Raw genomic sequence first — 13,761 nt, 5'->3', positions numbered from 1 at the left:
GGGGACATCTTCATTCTTTTCGAGCAACCTCCGTTGTGGCTAAGCAACTAAGACACTGCATCTCAGTGGGGTCTGAGTGAGTCAAGAACCATAGAAAGAGGAGCAAGGAAGTAAAAGTGCTTGAAACCTTCTAAAACCTTCAGGAGGCCTTTCGGAAAACCTGATCAAAATTGTGACATCTCTTTCCCAGAAACACACACATCCATGTCCCATGTTACATACTCTTGGGCAATTCACCGATTTCCTGATTGAGTGCAGGTTAGGAATTCCTGCTTTAGGGACAGGCACAAAGAAAAAAATATGTGAAGAAAATAAAGATTTAAAACTAATTTTTCTTTAAATGGAGAAAAGTGACAAAGTTTCAACACAAAAGAAATGTAGATGCTTCTAAATTATTCAGATCTAGTCAACTTAATTATACAGATGCAACAAAAAGAGCAAAAGTATTCTATCATCTTACCTGGCTTTGTCGTCAGGTTAGTTTTGACACATTCTCACTTAAAATATCACCTTCCCGCACTCCTCAAAGCACAATCTGCTTCACCCAACCTGGGTGTCTCACAGCATTTGGGAGGCCAAGGGTGGGGTCACAATTGTTTGTGTGCCACCAGCACCCACCTGCCACAGGGCCTCTGGAAGAGCACAGGAAACATCTCTTTCCCTAAGGGTGAACAATGGACATCTTATCACCAAGAAGTTAAAAGTTTCTGCTTGATCAGGGAAGGGCTTATAGGAAGTTCAATGCCAGGACCGTTGTGGCACAGTGTTTGGAGGCCACAGGCCAAGGAGTTTCCACAGAACCACATGGAGGACCAGGTTGAAAGGAATCCCACATGTTAATTCCTTTTGCAATACTTTTTAAGGACAAACCTTGCACAAGCATCACTCTAAGACCCTGGAGCCAGGACAAGCAGACCCTCCATTGGGGTGTCCAAGATCTGTGAACTCTCAGGGCTCCTTACCCTGTAAAATAAGTTGGGTCAGAGCACCAAACACCTGTACTCTCTACTGTAGGGCTCACAGGTTGGAGGATCAGCCTTTCTCAGGACCCCCAGATGCTAGATAACTTCGGCATCCCACCCACCCACCAAGGTGCAAATGCACCTTTATCATTCAACTCTCTCCACCCCCTCAGAAGACAAAGCTGAAAAAAGCACCTGTTAGACTGTGATTCCCATTCTACCTGCCAGTTCATTCTGGGCTCAGCTCATATGTGATGCTCTCTCATTTGCTAATTTCTTTTCACTTTTTATAAGCCCTTGTCACTTCTGCACAATAATTTCAACACCTCAATGAACACCAAGAAAGAAGGGAGACAATGGAACCAATTTTATCAACTAGTCGGAAGCACGGCTCAGTAATGCAAATTTTAATTCTGAAAATGTCCTTTAACTTTTTTTTTTTTTAAATTAGGGAGCTGAGCAAGGTTTGCACATATGCGTAGATCTCAAGCACTCCAGGTACAGTTGTCTCCCAGCTCCTGTCTGAGGGTGAACAGCAGGGCCTTTTCCACTGACCCAACCAAACATTGACATTGAAAGCAGCTTGGTGAACGCAAATTCCTGGTATTTTTAAGTTTCCTATTTCCCTACACATCTGGCTGATGGACTGTGGACATTCTTAACATGTCCCCATATGCCCTAAGACACATGTAGCAGAATGTTCTGTGCCGCAAAATGGCAGACAACTGAAAGCCTAAGTCCCAGAAACTGCTTAAATTAGTTGTGATACAGCCACTCAATAGAAAACCATGCAACTACTAAAGAGAATAAAGGTAACGCATCCATGCATAGTATCATAGTATAGGCCGCTACATTTATAATTATACAATATTATACTATTCCCATTAATAACAGAATTTGTTAATTATATTCATTAAATAATATATGCTATTATTTATTGTCATTGTATTATGTACTACAAGCTATTATATTATTAACACATCATACAGTAATTCATGAAAAAAATCAAAGTATAGAGAACTGTAAAGTCATCCTATTTGATTATAAATAAAAGGGCATGTTTGAATACATAAGTTGAAATATGTGTATCCACTATCTGGAGCAGTGGGACCCGGGCTCTCCTCCGCATCAGCGTCACCTGGAGGACTTGTTAAAACCCAGACTGCTGGGCTGCACCAGCAGGTCCAAGTGGGCAGGTCTGGGTGAGTGGGAGAAACCACGTTTCCAACAAGCCTCCAGGTGAGGCCGCTGGTTCCGGGTCCAGCACACATCCTTGGCTACACCGGCAACCTGAGGGGAGAGGAGTCTGGGCTTTTAATTTCAGAAAAATTAAGTTTCATTCAACAACCATTGCAGAGCCCCTGCCCGATGCAGGTCAGCACTGGACCACCTGAGGTCTTATTAAGGAGAACTGCCACCCTACCTCCGCCTCCTGGGTGCCCCGCCTTATTGGGGAAACTGAGGCTCCGAGGCGAGTAGTCCAAAGTCGCGGAAAGACTCTAGTGCAGCTGCGTTTCGAACCCTAGGCTCTATGACGCCGGCAAGTGTCCCGCCGGCTTCCGAGTTCCAGACACGCCTCTAGACGAAGCCCAAGGGGACTCTGGAGACGCCGCCGCAGGTGTGCGGGGCCCGAGGGTCCGGGCTGAGTATGCAGCCCGAAGTCCGCGGGGAACGCCGGCAGCCGCCAGCTGGAGAGCAGCCTTATTCCGCCAGCCGCCGCGAGGGGGCGGGGCCGCGAGGGCCTGGAAAGCTGGGCGGGCGTGCTCGCGTTCGTGCTCGCGTCCGTGCTTGTGCTCGTGCCCGCGAGGCGAGCTCACGGGAGTCAAGCCAGTATATGCACTAGCAGAGCCGCCATTCTAACGCAGGCGCGGTGGCCAAGTGGTAAGGCGTCGGTCTCGTAAACCGAAGATCACGGGTTCGAACCCCGTCCGTGCCTAGCGTTCTATCTTCTCTCTCGTGAGGAGAATTTTTAGAATTTGGACTACTTTTCACAGAATTCCTCAGTAGTCTTCACTCCGTGCATAATGTGTTCAGATCCTCGTCACTAGGTCCAGACCCGACCGATTGTTTTCACTCAATTTGCGTTCAGACTCTTTTCCTGCCTTGCAGTCCGGGTAGCAGGCTCAGCCACAGCACCGAAAACTTAGCCGCGGGGCATTGCCCACTCTCAGTCTCCTGGCACGTTGTCCTCGGGGGAAGGTGGAGGGCTCCGGTACGCGGAGTCGCAAACTCCAGTCCCCCAGGGGTACCCTGGCAACCACGACCCCCGCAAAGGCCTAATACCCTCAGGACAAGACGCCTACAGCTGATGGTGCTTGAGCGACTAAGCACTTTTCTGCACATTGAAGTCAAGTTTGATCCGCTATTGCTTGACACCGAGCCCACACCCCAAGTCAGCTGGTGTCTGGCTTGCTATTTTAAAAGGATCCATTGTAGGCCCTGCATTAGAGAGAGGAAATCCTGCCAGGCTTGGAGCATCTCTGACATGAAAACTGAACCCTCTCCCTGAGCCTCCGTTTGCCCCTCGGTAAAATGGGTCTCCGACCAGCATTGGTGTTAGTGTTGCGTCAGCTAAAGAGACAGGCCTGAGTAAATGGAGCTACGACACATGGCACTTGTTTCCTTTGCACCATGATAGGATGCACGTGAGCCTTCTCGAATGAGTTTCCAGTACAGAGAGTATGCCATGACCTCAATCAACCTCCAGAAGACGGCACGATGTAAAATCTGAAAACCAGCCTGACCGAAATTGGGGAAACCTGTATCAGCCCGAGATACTTAACTGAAGGAAGCATTAATGAAGCTCCTGGGGTATGTATGCCTGGTGAAGCTGAATCTGGGGCTACCTCGGTGATCCAGCCAGATCAGGGCAGGCTCTGTCTGATAGAGTGGGGCGGGAGCCTAGGAGGACCGGCCAGAGGTAAGAGTTCAGACTCTTAAGCAGTGGTTCTCACACTTGAGGTTCATCAGCACCTTGGAGGGCTTTTAAAACACTGACCGCTTGGCCCACCTCCCTTGCGCCTGCGTTCAGCAGTTCTGAGCTGGCGCCTGATATTTGCATGTCAGGTGGTGCTACTGCTGCTAGTGTCCTGACAAAATTGACACCACTCTTCCAAGGACAACCATAATCTAAAGCCTCATTTTAATCCCAGGAGCACGTATATTTGCACGTATACAACTGTAAGCTAACACATTAAAAACAGTGAATGCCAGTCCTCACGCTGCAACCTGGGGATCGCGTTAAAATGCAGGTTCTGACTGTCAGTCGGAGGTGGAGCCCAAGACACTGCATTTCTTTGGTCTGGGCAATGCTAGTGAGGCTGGTCCCCGCCCTCTCTGAGTAGCCAGAGGAGAGAAGGATCCACACCAGAAGAACAATTGTTGCCTCTACTGAGGGGAAGGAATGTGGGGAGCTGTTGAAAGGATTCCTTCACTTCTTACGCTGTAAACTTTCACACTTTTGGATTTTCTACAGGATGACTCTACTGCATGCGTAATTTTTTTTTTACAGAATAACCTCCAAAGCCCACAAACACAAAGATAACCTATTCGAAAGCAGGCAAGTTAGAACCATTCAGAATTAAGACAGATAAATGATTGAGTGTTCTCTTCTCTGCATTGGCATATCCACTCATTTCTTTTTAAGAACACTCCCCACTAAAAAATTAAACATAAGAAGGACCACACTGCCCCCTACAGGTAGGCCAGTATCCCCACGCCACTCTACACAGAGCACCTACTCTCTGCCCCAGGTGAAGAATGGACTTTAAAGAATAGCAGTTTACAATGGGGAGTAATGAGGACATCTGTAATAATGTCAAGAATAAAAATAAATAAATAAAGTACAATAAAATAAAATACACAACTTACATTGACAGAAAAAGAAAAAAAAACAGTTTACATAATGTACTGTAGGTACGATTTATGTCCCCAAAACTTTTACAAAATATTTAAGGGTATATATTTATGTGTGGAGGGAGACCTGCTTGCTGTTTTATTTGTTTTGTTTTTAAGCCTGCAAGATTACACACAAATCTCAAAACTGTCACTACTGATTGACTCTTAAGGGTGCCACCGAGCTGTAGAAACAATTTGGCACGAGCTGCAGAATCAGAAATTAGTGAACAAAATCCTGAATTCAGGTCCTGTAGACACTTAAATGGATAGAGCTGGTCATGCGTCTGAATGAGCAAGATGTTTTATGTTGATTTAAGCTACCTGTGTTCATGAATGTATAAAGCTGTTTTGGATTCTATAACTTTTGTATGAATTTCATGTCTGAAAGTCACCTTGAAGTCAGCAGTCCATGTTCTGTGAAGAATCAGTCTCTGGTCTCCCTTTGATATGTAAAGTGAAGATAAGAAGGCCCCTGGCACTGGCGTTGGGAGGAGAAGCAGGTATAACTCAGTGTAGAGGGACCCTCTGAGACCTAGCTGTGCAAACTTGACCATTGGGGAGAAAGTGGATTTGCATAAGAAGCCCAAGGCTTTCTAGGAAAAAAGAAATTAAACCCTTCCAACCCATCTTCTTGTTATTCAAAGTTAGGGATACCTGTAAGGACAGATCATGATGATCAGTGGTAGGAAAAGGTTTAAAATTGTACTTTTAGAACCAAAGAGGGGCATCCAGAATCCTAGTGTTAGCAAGGAAGGGGGCTGTTTGTCAATAGAGGCTCCACAGGATCAAGTTTCAACAGGGCCACCTCGTGGCAGCATGAAGAAGAGCAATACTACCCCACACCTACCAGGACCTGGTGGGAACCATAGACCTACCACTGAACCTCTCTGTGCCTCAGTTTCTCCCATTCTAAAACTGGAATGACACACATTTACTCGCTTCCCCTTTCATGAAGTTCTTCTGACCACAACATTGTAAACATCCACCTGCCACGATGTAAAGCTGATCCATCCACCTCATGGCATCATGGGCAGCCATTTAAAAGAATGATTGATTTATTGACCTGAGGGGTTGATAATGAGATACAATTAAGTAAGGAAAGTTGATGTCCTGGGGTTTTTTTGGGGGGTGGGCTACTGCTTTGTTGAGTTATAATTGATATAACAAAAAACTGCACATATTCTATGTATATAATTTGGTGGGTTTGGTTATGTGCATACACCTATGATACCATGACTACAGTCAATGTAACAGACATATCCATCACCTCCAAGTTTCCTGTGTCTCTTTGCGTTTTTGTTTTTTTTTTTGTTTTTTTTGTATGTGTGATAAGAACACTTAACATGACCTCTACCCTCTAACAAATTGGTAAGCACATAGTACAGTATTGTTAAGTTTAGGCACTATGTTTTCCAAGATCTCTAAAACTTATTCATCTTATATCACAGTAGCTTTAGTTGATGTCCTGTTTTTGTAAAAGTAAATAAGTATATTTATTAATACACATATGGAGGTATATATTGGTTCCTCAGAATGTAAAGAAAGTACACATCCCACAGGGAATGCTCCACGTCATGCTATTGACAATGAATACCTTCAGGTTGGATGAGAGGTAGAGAGGAATTGCACAGAAAATTACTAATTCTTTTCCTAATATCATGACACTGGGAAAAGAATCTATGTTGCTTTTGGATTTGCTACTTTTGCAGCAAAAAAATAAATGAAGTTAACAGAAAAAAGAGAAAATGTAAAAAGTAAGCAGATGCCAGGGCTCTGGAGGGCACAGACGTTAACACAGAGCTGGCATCACATGGGTAAGATGCCAAGTCTGCAGTGGAAAAGCTGGCTCTTGACATCCACACTGACCCTCTCCAAGGAGACATCTCCAGGCCACTGCCTGGTCCATCTCCACTCTGGGCTGACATCACGTGCTTAGAAAACATACATTAAAGAATTAAAAAATGGGACTCTTAATAAGGGAGAGAGTGGTGTGTTGTCATGCGTGAGCCTGGGAACCACATTTCAAAACCAGAAGCGTATTTCAGGCATGAGCAGCACTTAAAACAAAATATTGTGTCAGGCCTCTGGAAGCAGCAGACGATGTTTATGTCACATCAACTTGAGTTTAGCTTAGCAAATCACCAGGCTTGTGCATGACAAACATTTCCCCAGACTGTGTTCCCTTCGGCCCCCTCCCTGCCCTTCAAACATAGTTGAGCGGAGCTGATTTTTACTGACTGGGGACAAAAAAGAACCTCTGAACCTGAGGCCTGGCTAGATGAAAAATCTGTTAACAAGTCTTGAAATACACCCAGATAAGAAAGCCACATCTTCCTTTGAGAGGTGTTGGCAGATAGACTCTGAGATAGCCCCAGTTATCCTCGCCTTGGCTAGTCACGCCCTTGTGTAATTCTTTCCTCTTAAGTGCAAGTGGGACTGTGACCTGCTTCTAACCAAGAGAGTACTGCAAAGGTGATATGATGTCACTTGTCTGTTACATAAGATGGCAACACCCATCTTGCTAGCAGACTCTGTTTCTTACTAGTTTGGTAAAACAAGTGGCCATGTTGACAAGAAATGGAGGGCATCTTCTGGTCAACAACCAGGAAAAAACTGAAGCCCTCAGCCTAAAAGGCCACAAGGAACTAAATTCTGTCAACAGCTATGTGAGCTTGAAGCAAGTCCTTCCTTTGTTGCTATGGACTGAATGCTCATGTCTCCCAAAAATTTAAATGCTGAAGCCCTAATCCCCAGTGTATTTGGAGGTGAGGCCTTCAGGAGGTGATTAGGGTTAGATGAGATCATGAGGGTAGGGCCCTCATGGTAGAATTATTGCCTTACAAAAAGAGGGCAAGATACGAGAGCTCGCTTGGTCTCCTCACAATGTGAACACACAGTGAGAAGGTGGTCATCTGCAAGCCAGGAAGAGGGCTCTCACCAGACACTGAATCTTCCACCACCTTGACACTAGACTTCCCCGTCTTCAGAACTGTGAGAAGTAAATGATTGGTGTTTAAGCCACCCTGTCTGTGGTGTTTTTTGTTATAGCAGCCCAAATTGACAAACACACACTAAGTGTTCAGAGGCAAACCCAGCTAACACCTTAACTATACAGCCTCGAAGAGGACTCAGGTATCCTGGGCCTGGACTTCTGGCCCAAAAAACTAGGAGATAATAAATGTAATGTAATGTAATAAATGTATTTATAACATAAGCTGCTAAGGTTGTGGTAATATTGTTAGGCAGCGATAGATAACTAACAGAGGGAGAGTTTTAAATGGAACGCCAAAGTCTGACCATCCATCCAGGTCCTGCCATGGTTCATGACATCTACCTGTAGCCCAGCTAGGAACCTGGGTTTCATCCTTGTGTCCACTTTCTCCCACTGCTACACCGACTCACCACAACTTCAGGGCTTACGACAACCTCGGCAGCACAGTTTGTATAGGTCAGAAGCCCAGATTGGCTTGGCTGGTTTTTCTACTCTGGGTTTCACAAGTTCAAGGTCAAGGTACCAACCAGCTAGGCTCTTTGAAGAATCCGTTTCCGCATTTACTCAGGTTTTTGGCCAAGTTCAGTTCCATGCGCTTGTAGGACTGAGTTCTCTGTTTCCTTGGCTCCTAGAGGCCTCTCTCCAGTCCTCACACATAATGTCCCTACATCTGTGGCTCACATTTTGAATTTCTCTGGCTTCCCCTGCTACTGCACCTTTCTCACACAAGCTGAAGAAAGCTGTTTTTAAGGCTTCATGGATTTAGATTGGGTCTGCCTAGATAATCCAGGCCAACCTCCCAATTTAAAAGTCTATCACCTTAATTACCTCTGCAAAGTTCCCTTTCCCATGAAACAGAATATATTCAAAGGTTCCAGGGATTAGAGTGTGAACATTTGGGGAGAACACCTACCCCAATCCTTGACTCACCCCTCCATCCTCACCTGCACATCCACTTGGTCACTACCAAGTGGGATACCTGTAAGGTTCCCCAAACACTTACTTCTATGTTACCATTTCTTCTTTGATGTCTAGTGCCTGGACTTTGCAGTAGACTCCTAACTAGTATCCCTTGCTTTCCGTCTTCTCTCTTCCACCCGCCTTCCTCTGTCACCTGACTTCCCTCAAACACAGCAGTGAACATGTCACTCCCATCCTTTGGTCCTTCACAAGGGGCTCACCAGCACCAGAATAGATCCCAGCCTTTAGCATGGCATTCCAGACCCAACTGTGACTCCTCCTCTTGCTCTTGGTACACCAGCCTTTTCTGTTCCTTCACTTCAGTGTGTTCCTTGGTCCTCTGTGCCTGCGCTTATGCTGTTCCCTTTGCCTATGATGTCCTTCCTCCACCCTCATCTTCCTGGAAACACCTACTCCTGCCCCAAACCCTTACCTTAGTGTTACTAAATAATTCCTCAGCCTCTCAGTTGGAGTGAGTTGCTACTTCCTCTATGCACCACCAGCACCTTGGTTTGATCGCTTTCACTGCGCCTACCACAAGGTATTACATTTACTGGCTTACACGCCCACATTATCTCCAAAGAGACCAGAGGCTGAAAGCTCAGATGCCCACAAGAGCCACACAGATCATGTGAACATATAAAGCCACTTGGGTATAAGACAACAAAGACTAGTTGGGGACTGACAAAAAGTTGAGAGAACATTCCAGGCTAACAATCACCATGCTTCTGAAAACCCCAGGTAGATGAGACCTGGGAATGCTCCCCTGAGATGCAGGCCACACGGAAATGCTCATGCACGTACACTAGGCTGTCCACAGCAGCACTGGGGAGGGTGAAAGAACAAACTATGGTGGGCTCACAGAGCTGAATTACGTTCAGCAGTTCGGATGAATAAATTATAAGTACATCACTCAACATGAACAAAACTCACAAAATATGGATCAAAAAAATGACAGGCATAGCCCTAGCCAGGTGGCTCAGTTGGTTGGAGCAAATCCCACGCACCAAAAGGTTGTGAATTCAATTCTCAGCCAGGGCACATGCCCGGGTTGCAGGTTCAGTCCTCAGTCGGGACGTATGGGAGGCAACCAATTGATGTCTCTCTTCCTTCCTCTCTCTCTAAAATCAATAAGCATATCCTCAGGTGAGGATTAAACATAAAACGGCAGGCATAGGAAGATGACATACCATGATGCCATTTACACAGAGTCAACATTAGACCAACAATGCCCCATTTGTTGTTTCTCGCTATACAGGTAATAAAGGCTTCAAAACCTGACTGAGCGTGCTAAAATCTAAATCCAGGATGGCGTTGTCAGTGGGACGTCAGAAGATGGGCTGAGATGGAGAAAGAGCACTCTGGGGGTCCTAGCTGAATCTGGATTTGATTTATGTATTAATTAAGCTGGCTGGTAGCCACATGGGTGTTTGTTAACTTATTTTTTGGTTGGCCTGAAATATCTTATAAGTAAAACAGAAAAAGAAAAGAAAATGAGTCTGTTGTGGTCTAATTCACATCTTACCATTCTCATGGACCTGAACCAATACAGAGCCTGGAACACAGATGATGAGAAAAATACTTTCATTTTCCAAATGGAATAATTGAAAGAGAGAGGCGGTACTTTCCCCCAGCTCCAGAGGAGTTATTGGCGTTGGGTGCAGGGTTGGAGAAGCGTGCGCCTCCCCAGAACCAGCCCTCCCCGGTCGGGTTTATGTGGACCTTTGTTGAACGTGGCATTCCAAGGCCGCATCAGGCCAATATCAGCAAGGAACTGAACAGCCATTTAAATCTCTACTACAGACTTCCAGAAGATTCCAGAGCGGGTGTTGGTGGGGAGGGCCTCCAATAATAGCACAACTCATTGGCTTTAAAAATAGGCCCACTCCTCTTGCTCCGTGGCCGCCCATCTCAGAAGGAAGCCTCCTCTGGCCTCTCCCCAGAATTGGTCCCAACACAGCCAGGCTGACTCTCCTCTGTCTGACCAGCTCCAGACTTGTCACACACATGACCTCTCCTCTTTCGCAGGCTCTCCGTCCCATCCCAATGTATCTCCAACAAGGTCCGTGCTCCTTTTCACTGGCCCCCTCACCCATTACCCTTGTCAGCATGTCAAGACCTTGTTCACAATGCTAAGAGAGAATTCTTCTGGATCTTAGGGAGAGGCTGTGGGTGTTCAGAAGACGCTACTTTGTTTCCTTTCACAAAGACAGCCATTCTCACAGACCTGAACCAGCAACTCTGCTCCCCCCACATCCCCTGTTCAGGAAGCGTAGGATGGCCCACTGCCCCAGTTCACCTGGGACTGACTATCCCTATTTTCACTGAAAGTCCAGCAACCCTGGAAACCCCAGTTTCCAGTGACCCAGATGATGGGTCACCCTCCCTATGCTTCCTCCAAAGGAAGCCAGTTTGAATGTCATCTCAGGGACTCTTACGAGGCTTGAGGACAGGCCATCATAGCTCTCATCACTCCTATTAGGAACAACTGCCAGCCTCTGACCACCCAGAAGGGCCCTGCCCACACTGGCCCCCAGCCCCTAAGGCTTTCTCTGATGAGAGCCCAGGCCTGGGTCCTTCACACCCCACCTTTCAGTTTTCTGCCACACCATGTGCCTCCTGCACTATATTCCACTAATACTTTAATTTCACTTCACTCGCCTTTATTACCTGAACAATTTAATTTCAAAGAAAATGCTATCTCACGTCTACAAATGGAAAAAGAGCACCATCTGCCATACATAGATGGTAATGATTTACAAATGCATCAAAAACAAGACAGCGTTCATGTACGCCTTCTCAATATTGCTGCCGGCGATGTGTCCTGAGTTAGAAGCCTGGGCTCCTTTTAGTAAGTGTTGGGAAGGTATTGAACATGGAGCAGCATCTACTGAGACTTCCTCCTTCACAAGATCAGGTGGAGTATAAGAAAAGTGAAAAGGGAATAAATTTCTGCTAAGTTATTCAGAGCTATCTAAATGACTCCTCCGTTCAGGCTTGAAGATCAACCTTGTTCTACTGTATGGGCCTCGTGTCGTAGGGTTAGGTCTCCCCAAGTGACTTAGCAGTTGGCAGCAAACCTTCCACCATCTGATCGCTCAGCAGTCTCAGCCGCTGGACAGTGACCACGCCACCAGCTAACATCTGCTGTGAACTTTCTGTGCGCTGAGCCTTGGGAAAAAAGTCTTTACATGTTGAGTCATTGACCCTTCTGGCAATGATCACAGCAGTCCAAGCGTCAGCTTTGTGTTCAGCTGAGGAACTGAAGCTTGTGGGAGTTAACTGGCTTGCCTAAGTTTGTGCAATAAGTAGTCATGGAGCCCAGGCTCAAATTCACAGCCGTTCATCTTGTGGTCAGTGTCACACACAGATTGCTGTGTCCCCAAGATGCAAGTGGAGATCCAGAACCTGGATAGGACTACACTGTCCTAGAAAGCCCAGATACTTGCAAATTGCACCCTCAGGTGGTAGACATTGGGTAATTTCTATTCCTGACCATGAAGGTCAGGGCTGGCCAATGTGACCTCAGCTCTGCATTGGAGAAAGAAAGAATTTTAAGTCAAGGGGTTAAAACTGAAATACCTACCCAGCCAGGCAGGTGACCTATGTGACTCTAGAAAGGCAGGGTCTGTTCTCTTATCAGTTTGGATACTTTATTCTATAAGGAACAGAAGCTTCCCTGGCTCTAACTGGCTTAACCAGTAAGGGAATTTATTATGCATTCATCATGATGTACAGAGGTAGGGTGGGTTTCTGGATTGGTTGTTTGAGCAACTCCACCAGACCCCCAGAGACCAGGTTCTTCCATCTCTCTTCTCATTCATCACTGTGCTGGCTTCAACACAAGGCTGGTCCCAGAATGGCTGCCACAGTTCCAGACACCACATCAAAATTCATCTTGTCTCATTGGTTGGGATTGTATCATATGACCATTTTTCAGCCAATGACTGGTGGTTTCCCCTGAGCCAAATGGTTGTGCGCAGGAGGGGAGAGGAAGAGAAATGGGAACAATAGAACTTCCATGACCAAGCAGAGGAAGCATGTGTTCTCTTCCTCCTGGCCCCTGAGCCAGGCATCACATTTTACAGCCCCCTTGAGTCCCTGTTGGGTCTCATGACCGGTTCTCACCAATGCAGGACATTTCCTAGACGATGCAGTTACAAGCTTGTCTGTTTTCCTCACAGCCTCCTTCATCATCCTCCAGCTCAATGACCCCCTCCCAATTAAATCATAGAAGATGTCAGAGCCCTAAACTGGAAGGCACCTGAGTGCCTAAATAATTTGTAGACAACCTTGCACCGACCCCTACCCCACTTTCTTGGACTGTGATATGAGCAAGAAATAAAATTGTATTGTGGCAAGCCATTGAAAGCTTGGCAGCAGCTGGCCTTCCCTGACAAATATTCTATTATCCACTATTCTGCTCCAAGCAGATGTTGCCCTGTGGGAATGCAGGCCCAGTGCTGCCAAATTGTTTGATCATCTGATTTTTTTTAAGAGGAGCCAAAAATCTGGATTTTTTTTGAAATGAAATTTCCTGATTTAAAAATGTTGGCAACCAAATCAAATTTATTATTATAATTTTAAATGCTCTGCAGGCCAAAGACAACACATCTGTGGGTTCCAGTTGGCCTGTGGGCTGCCAGTTGCAACCACTGGTCAAAAAATTCAAAGCCAACAGCATTTATTTTTAAGTTGGTTTTGGTCTGAGAGGTGGTGCTAGGTCCATAGTCATGTGTGCTCCAGAGAAAAGTTCTATGCTAACGGACATATTGATCAAACCTTTCATTTCCTCCTGGGCTGGATGTGTGAAGCATTCTTCTAGTTTCTTGCCACAGTTTGGTTGCCCTGCTGAAACTCCAAGAAGCCAACTAGGCATTTCTAGGTGACCGGGTCCAGCCGGGCCATGCTGGCCCACCCAGTCAGACTCCAGTGCCATCTATCATGAAG

General features: G+C 46.0%; 1 non-coding gene across 1 annotated transcript; it reads left to right on the top strand.

Annotated features, from left to right (window-relative positions):
- The first annotated feature begins 2,826 nt into the window (after positions 1 to 2,826).
- On the top strand, positions 2,827 to 2,898 carry TRNAT-CGU (transfer RNA threonine (anticodon CGU)). The gene has a single exon. It is a non-coding gene; the product is annotated as a tRNA-Thr (tRNA).
- The last annotated feature ends 10,863 nt before the right edge of the window (positions 2,899 to 13,761 follow it).

The sequence above is a fragment of the Furipterus horrens genome, unplaced genomic scaffold (assembly GCF_987537825.1).
Source record: "Furipterus horrens unplaced genomic scaffold, mFurHor1.1.pri manual_scaffold_5, whole genome shotgun sequence".
Lineage (NCBI taxonomy): Eukaryota > Metazoa > Chordata > Mammalia > Chiroptera > Furipteridae > Furipterus > Furipterus horrens.
Note: the sequence above shows the minus strand (reverse complement) of the source record. Positions and strands in the feature narration are given on the sequence as shown.